Source organism: Otolemur garnettii, unplaced genomic scaffold, assembly GCF_000181295.1.
Source record: "Otolemur garnettii isolate 467f Iridium unplaced genomic scaffold, OtoGar3 scaffold00096, whole genome shotgun sequence".
In the NCBI taxonomy this organism is placed as follows: domain Eukaryota; kingdom Metazoa; phylum Chordata; class Mammalia; order Primates; family Galagidae; genus Otolemur; species Otolemur garnettii.
The window spans coordinates 3,278,563-3,286,931 of record NW_003852491.1 but is presented as its reverse complement, the minus strand read 5'-3'; the positions used below and the strand labels follow the sequence as shown (position 1 = coordinate 3,286,931).

General features: G+C 44.9%; 1 pseudogene; it reads left to right on the top strand.

Moving 5' to 3' along the window:
• The first annotated feature begins 2,025 nt into the window (after positions 1–2,025).
• LOC100948119 lies at positions 2,026–2,979 on the top strand (annotated as a pseudogene).
• The last annotated feature ends 5,390 nt before the right edge of the window (positions 2,980–8,369 follow it).

Below are 8,369 nucleotides of genomic sequence, written 5' to 3'. Positions count from 1 at the left end.
TTTTTTTTTCCTCTTAGGAAAAAGAATATAGAAAAAGAAGGGACTGTGGATCTCAGTTTGGTGAGCAAGTTATTTTTCCCACTCTCAGAAGCATTCCAACCATACCAGGATTTTTCTATTGTCCCCATGGTCTCTTGCCAGTGCTAGATTTTATTCAAATACCATATTTTTCCAGAATAGTAAAACTCCTTTGAAACTTTTTCCGAGTCTGTGTCCTCCAGAGATACTATCTGTCCCCTACAAAGTGATAGCAGGTCATTCTTCAAGGGCGGAAAATGGACTTGTAATTTCCACACAAACTTGAATAGTCCCTGACTTAAAAGGAGCAATGGAATTGTGAGAGTGGTGTTATGGCCATCTGACTCTATCATCAAAAGGACATCAGGTCATCCCATCTGGCACTTCCCATGTGGTGTGCCAACATGCTATGACATATGTTTTCACCCTGCTGTGTGGCAGGGGAGCCTCAAATCACTGACCCCCTCAGCTCTCCTGTACTTTGCACTCAATTTGTAAGAGCAATCAGGATGATGTGTGAGTTTTGCTTCCCATGCTAACTTTCTATCCTAATGTGAGTAAGATACGTCTCCCTGAGCTACTTGGTATCGGGCAACTGCAAGTTTCCAAATTCTGGCATGTTATTTGTTGTTATTTGATCAAGGATGGAAAAATTCGTTTTAAACATGCTCATTCTTAATATATCTGTTATTTGCAAGGAGTCACACAGCCATTTGGGAATTGTTTCTTTTCCTAACAAGGCAATACTTTAGTAATACTTCCCTGACTGTGCATGGTGGCCCCCAGGGCAGACTTTGGCTTCCCTGCTCACCCTTTATTGCTTTCCTTACATTCACAGGCACCCAGGAGGTTTAGGTTTTAGCCTAAGGTACGTGGCCAAATCTGTTTGAGTCAGCAAAGTGGGATTCTGAAGGTAGTCAGGGCAAACCAGATTACACACTGCAGTTTAGCCTTTTCAGCATTTCTTTATTCTCGGAGCTCTCAGAGCACAGAGAGCATGAATTACTAACAGTGACACAGGGTGGCTCTTGTGTGTTTCAGCACCTTCTGTGCTGGTTTATTTCCTTAAGCATGTTGATCAAGTAATGCCTGGGGTAAACAAGCAGTTTTCTTTCTTTTGAATTGTTTTTAACTTTTAATTGACAAAAACTCAATTAAAAGTGTATACACAAATATATTGTGACTAGATCAGGTAACCTCCCACCTCAGTCTCCTGAGCTGCTGGAACTTACAGGCATGTCCCACTGTGCCTGGGAAAATGTTCTTTTAAACATAAGAGCCTGCCATGTTTAAATAGGCTTACCCATGATCTCTTAACTTCACTCATAGTATTTAAAGAAACAGCTGGCTTGGCTCCTGTGGCTCAAGGAATAGGGCACCGGCCCCATATACTGGGGTTGGCCAGTTCAAGCCTGGCCCTACCCAAAAATTGCAAAGAAAAAAAAATAGCCAGGCATAGTGGCCGGCACCTGTAGTCCCAACTGCTTGGGAGGCTTAGGCAAGAGAATCGCTTGAGCCCAAGATTAGAGGCTGCTGTGAGCTATGACACTACAGCACTGTACAAAGGGCGACAAAATGAGACTCTGTCTCAAAAACAAACAAAAAAAGTCAAGTTTCAAAATAATATGGACAAGACCAAGAAAAATAGTCGGAATCTTTTCCCCACTCCTTCCCCTTTCCGTTCTTTTCCCAGGAAAAGCTTAGACCCGGCACCCAGGCTGCCTGGTGGCGCGCAGCTTCGGCTCCAACCAGGTCGGGTATGGAGAATGGGCTGAGTTGGGCGGTGTGCACTGCGCCTGCGCAGCCTTCCACCTAATAAAGGAGCGCTGCTGATTGTGACATCACATCCATCCAGGTCACCAGGAAGGAAGATTCAGTCGGACACAAGCCAACAGGATGAGGTTACTGGACGCATCTCGTGAGTGACACTGAGTGGAGACATCAGGAGGGTGGGGCCTTGTAAACAGGGACCTCCCCCCCAGCATTCGAGGTTTTCAGAGTTGAGACATGGGGTATGATGTAACCCGTTTCCAGGGGGATATTGAAGAAGACCTTATCTGCCCTATTTGCAGTGGCGTCTTGGCGGAGCCAGTGCAGGCGCCCCAGTGTGAGCATGCTTTCTGCAACGCCTGCATCACCCGCTGGCTCTCTGAACGGCCGATGTGTCCCGTGGACAGTACCGTTGTGACGGCTGCCCACCTGCGTCCTGTACCACGGATCATGCGGAACATATTGTCGAAGCTGCAGATTGCCTGCGACAACGCCGAGTTTGGCTGCAGTGCCATTGTTCGGCTTGATAACCTCACGTCTCACCTCAGCGACTGTGAGCACAACCCGAAGCGGACTGTGACCTGTGAACAGGGCTGCGGCCTGGAGATGCCCAAAGATGAGCTGTCAAACCACAATTGCATTAAGCACGTGCACTCGGTTATACAGCGGCAGCAGACACGCATCGCAGAGCTGGAGAAGACGTCAATGGAGCAGAAACACCAGCTGGTGGAGCAGAAGAGAGACATTCAGCTGCTAAAAGCATCCATGCAGGCATTCCGCAGCCTCAACCCCGACCTTCAGAACCTGGAGGAGACCATTGAATACAACGAGATCCTAGAGTGGGTGAACTCCCTTCAGCCAGCTAGAGTGACCCGCTGGGGCGGGATGATCTCGACCCCAGATGCTGTGCTCCAGGCTGCAATCAAGCGCTCCCTGGTGGAGAGTGGCTGCCCTGCCTCTATTGTCGACGAGCTGATTGAAAACGCCCACGAGCGCAGCTGGCCCCAGGGGCTGGCCACACTAGAGACAAGACAGACGAATCGGCGCTACTATGAGAACTACGCGACCAAGCGCATCCCTGGCAAGCAGGCTGTGGTCGTGATGGCCTGTGAAAACCAGCATATGGGCGATGACATGATGCAAGAACCGGGGCTCGTCATAATCTTTGCGCATGGTGTGGAGGAGATGTAGGAGAACTCAACCCGCTATCAAGGAAGAGATGGAAACAAGAAAATCCCAACCCACGCTCCTGCCGCTGGATCCCGAGTCCTCCCCCCTGTCCTTAACACTGTGACTTATATTTTGAGCCATGTATCTCCCACTTTTTTGGCACTGTAGGGGTACTTCGCCCAGCCTTTCAGGTGGGAAACCTAGATTTCCTCCTTTTGCCATATTCCTTCCCCTAAAATGTCTGTAAATTCTCGGTGTGGGTGGAAAAATCTTCACCTGTATCCATTGTCCTGCCTGGGGTCCCAGTTCCGGGCGTTTTCAGAAAGCATAAAGAGATTGGTTTCTCCCTAAAGGATCGGGATGGAGTGAGGAATCGAATCAGTCCCTCTCCTCCAAAACCAGGGATCAGAGTAGGCAGACCTGTGATCTCCAGCTATAGAGGGCAGCTCTGGGGAGCAGACAGCCTGAGGAAAGATAAGGGCAGAGCCAACACCCTAGAAATAGTGAGGCCTGTGACTGGCCATCACTGACAGCCCTTAGGAGCCTACTGGACCTCTGTGCCAAGCAATATCCCTATTCAGCCCACCTTAAAAGTGCAGGTTCCCCACTGGGCCTGAGGGTCTACAGCTTGGGATGCCGAAAACGTCCAGATTTCTTCTTTCCTACACTTCTCATAATTAGGGATTAGCCTCTCTAGGTTTCTGTGTTCAGCAAGAAGCTGCTGTCTGGCTCTTGCTGAAATAGCATAGGTCCTGCCTCTTGTGGCACAGGCTGTCCTAGTGCCACTTAGCCCTCTGCAGCCCTCTGAGTGTAATCAGTTATTTTGATAACTTCCCTTGGCCATTATTTGTTTATAATTCACAAGCCCCAACCTCTGTTCACCGTCTTTTTTTGTTTGTTTTGTTTTGTTTTAGAATGGCCTGTTTATGGCTACCCCACTTTCTAGCCCAGCCACATTGTTGGCAATTTAATTTATTTACCTTTTCATTAAGAAAGGAAAAAAAAAATCAAGAAAACAAAACTTTTTTTTTTTTTTTTTTTTTTTGCTATTCCTATTGCGGGGATTCTGGACAGATAGGGGCAGGGATGGGGTCTGTTTTATATTTTTCCTTTTTGGCACAACCTTTGGTTTTAATATAGGAAGAGCCGAGGGAGTCCTTGGCTACACTTATCATGTCTGTCCCAACCCTCCAAAACCCAGTCTGAAATGAGCAGCTTCCTCTATTCCCTTGATCTATTCCCTTGATCTATTCCCTTGATGGATGTGACAGTTGTATCAATGCTTGTGGCCTCAGGATGGTTTGTTCCTAGCCTTTCCAGGGTCTCATCATAAAACTCAGGCATTAGAGTATTAATGTTGAAGGCACTGTCCCCCCAACACACACAAGTTTTCTTGGAGCTATATAGCTGGGTTCACCAGGCAAATGAGAAATTATATTTCTGTATCTCCTAAGTAGCAGATGTGCTGGGCCTCATCCACACCTCCCAAGGGCTTTAGCTGCATTCCAGGGTACCCGGGGCATCCCCTGATTCCTAGGGTGATTGGCAATGTGAGAAGGGGAGGGATAGTAAGTGTGATTATTTTAATATGCAGGTGGGATTAGGATTGGAGAAAGAAAGTCTCCTCCCTATCATATTATCGCTCTTCTTTTTGGAGTTTTTTCCCAGGCCAGCTTGTGGTAGGCCTGGGCATTTGGGCCATGGTGCCACTGAGATTGGGGTGGAGGGACACAGTTGGAGGAGAGTAGGAAACAGTCATATGTCCTAGCTCCAGGACACTGTGCTCAGGAACTTGAAAACACTGCTATACTTAGTCGGGTCATTTCCTCCATTCCCCTGCTTTTGCCTGCCTTACCAAGACTCCTACTCTCCTGTCCTTACCCTCAGATGGAGCCAGAAAGCTCTCTTAAGGCTTCCCCGCCCTTCGCACTAGTGTCTCTGCAGGTGCTGCTGGTGGTATACATGCCATTCCATAGTGTTCCCTGTAGTAATAATAAACCTTTCACTCAACCCTAAAAAAAAATTAAAAAATAAAAAATAATAATATGAACAGTGTGATACCAAGTTTATAAAACCAACCCCCCCAAAAAATACATATATTTTCATGATTCTGTTCATAGATCACAGAATTATTTTTTAAATGGATCAGAAGGGCTCCCAGGAAATTCTTGAGAGGGAGCATCTGTGGGGAGAAGAGGAGGGCAGTGAGGTGCATGGTATTAGCACAATGTTGGTTGAAATCAGATTAAAGATGTGTGTACAAAGGTAAAGATGATATTTTCAAAAATATTTGACCTGAGTACCACAAAGTGGACATCGAAGGGGAAGTTATGGAGGGAATATCATTTTAAAGAAGAAATTGAAGCCACAGAAGTGATGGCAGAAGATGAAAGAAATGAGCAACTGGGGAAATCATTGCTGCAACAAGATCCCCAGGGAAAGAGCCAGATGGATGTGCATTCTGGAATGGGGTGGACTAGCCTTGGAGGGGAGGGAAGACCCCCAACCTTCTGGTGGGGAGGTAAGGACAGATGCACGCTCAGGTGAGCTCTGGGAGGTGGAGTCGAGAGAAGTAGAGAGTTAAGGCCCAGTGATCCACATAACTCATCTTTTAGTAACTGTGGTGATGGAAGTTGGCTCTACATGTTGAAGTTCTTCTTTACCTGTTTAGTCTAGAACAGTCGTTCTCAACCTTCCTTATGCCACGGCCCTTTAATACAGTTCCTATGGGTCACAACCCACAGGTTGAGAACCACTGGCTGGAATCATCAGCCACCTGCCCAGTGTTAGGGATGCCCTATGTGGCTCTGGGTTGTCACTCCAGCTTTACATTCTGAGTCTTTTCTCACAGAGTAAGATCAATAAACTATAATTGAGGTTTTTGCCTCTTTTGTTCTTTGGGGATCACCTTATGCAGGTCACAGATTGTAATGAGTGGACTATTTTATCTTTAGTAGAAGGGAAATCTTGATGTTCAGTGACTACTGGTTTTCTTAGGGCAGGTATTTTTCAGCAGGTGTTAGTGAAGATCAGTGATACGGGTTAAAGTTGGTACCTACGGGGGACCATGGCGCCCTTGCATGAGCAAGAGAGCATGAGTCTTGGAATCTTATCCTGAGTTCAACTCTCACCTTTCCTACCTACTAGTTGTTTAATAGGGTCAATTTGATGTTTTTTTAAACCCTCCTTGAGCCTTGGTTTCTTCATTTATGAACTGGGATAAAAACTACCTGACCAGATGGTTTTGGAGACTTGAAGTAATGGATGTGAAGACAGTTGACCAGAAGTGGGCACGTGATGGACAGTAAGTTACATCCGAATCTAAGTACAGTTGCAGTAACCAGCCCTGCTTACAGCTTTATGGGATAAAAGGTCAGGGAAGTCAGCTAGCTCTTGATAGCTAGCCTAAGTTTGATAGCAAAAGTTTGCCCTGCTTTTGAAAATCTACAAAATGGAGAAAAAACAGTAGCTATAATAAGTATTAGAATTCTATGTCTACTACTAACTGTGGTTTCATTCATATTCTGCATTTTCCATTATCGGCTATCTTTTCTGTGCTTTTCTTTCATTTATGTTATGAAAAGTATTAATCTTATCTTTAATGCTAATGGCTATAAAAATTTTTAAGAACATTTGAAACTTTTTCCTTTCAAATAACTCATATTTACAAAAGAAATTCACTGTGGCCTGCTTCACCTAGCATCCCCACGTGTTAATATCTCATGTAATATTGGCTACCTTTGGCATTAAACAGATCCTTAAAACTGTATTCCTCTGGTTTTCAGCTTATTCAGCTTATTTTTTCTGGTTCTTGTTTTCACTTGTTCACTTTTTCTAACTTTTTCTAGTGATGTAATCTGGGGGGTTTAAATTTGGATCACTGTTCAATTAAAAAAAATTCTCATTAATGTTTTTCTTTCTGATTTTTGGTGTGCTTGCAACTCATACTTCTCTTTTTTCTGGATTTAGTGTCTTTCTTTTAGTGATTCATTTGGGGCCATATTAAGTTTAAGATATCTGGTGATCGGCGCTTCAAGGAGTATTTTGAGATATGGAGAGGTACATACATACAAAGACACACATATTTTAGAGATAGGGTAACACAGTGTCTCTCAGGCTGAAGTGCAGTAGTGCAATCATAGCTCACTATAATTGTAATGTTCGATACCTGCCCTCAAGCACCTGCCTTGGCTCCCATAGCACTAAGATTATAGGCATGAGCCCCACACCTGGCCCCTTTATAGATGCGTTCAAATAATTTCAGTTATGTAACATTTTTATTGCTTAAGGGGAAAAAGTGAACCAGATGAACCAGACAGCCAAAGCCAGGTGACTTGTGGGCAGCTGTTTCTCTCTTATGGCATCATAATCATGGGTCTAGGTACACAGGTTTGAATTCTGACAGGAACATACACTAGGCCATGATGTTGAATAACTTCCCCTCCCTGATCTCAGTTTTCTTCTTTGGAAAAATAAGACTAAGAATAGAATCCAACAATAAATGTTAGCAGTTGAGGCTGTTGGTAACTATTTTCTAAAAATCTGAGAAAAGCTGTTTATTCCTATAGTTGTAACTGTCATTGATGATTCTGATGGTTCCTAAAATACATTTCCTAATCCCAGTACTCAGTGGTAAACACCTTAAATTTTATGTCAAAATTAGTATATATACATTTTTCTTCAAAATATGAGCATGCCATGGATACGGTTTTGGAATTTTTCTTTTTTTTTTTGAGACAGAGTCTCACTCTGTTTCCCTCAGTAGAGCGCTGTGGCATCATTGTAGCTCACAGTAACCTCAAACTGTAGGGCTCATGAGATCCTCTTGCCAGGAAGTGCCTATGCCTCAGTGAGTAAGGTGCTGGCCCCATATACCAAGGGTGGCAAATTCAAACCTGGCCCCGGCCAAACTGCAACAAAAAATAGCCAGGCATTGTGATGGGCACCTGTAGTCCCAGCTACCTGGGAGGGCTGAGGCAAGAGAATCGCCTAAGCCCAAGAGCTGGAGGTTGCTGTGAGCTGTGACGCCACAACACTCTACAGAGGGTGACAAAATGAGACTCTGTCTCTAAAAGAAAAAAAAAAAAACGAAAGATCCATTTGCCTCAGTGTCCTAAGTAGCTGAGCCTACAGGTGTGCCATCACACCCAGCTAGTCTTTCTGCTTTTAGTAAAGATGGGGTCTTGCTTTTGCTCAGGCTGGTCTCAAGCTCTTGAGCTCAAGCAATCCACCCACCTTGGCCTTCCAGAGTGCTGAGATTATAGGCGTGAGCCACTGTGCCCAGTCAATGATTTTGGAACTTGTTTTTTCTTTTTTAAAAGTTTATTTTAAAAACAAGAAAAGGGGTAAGGGTGGTAGGGAGAAAATGAATTGCTTTATCCTCAGAGAGGCAGTTTTGGGTAGGCTGGGGG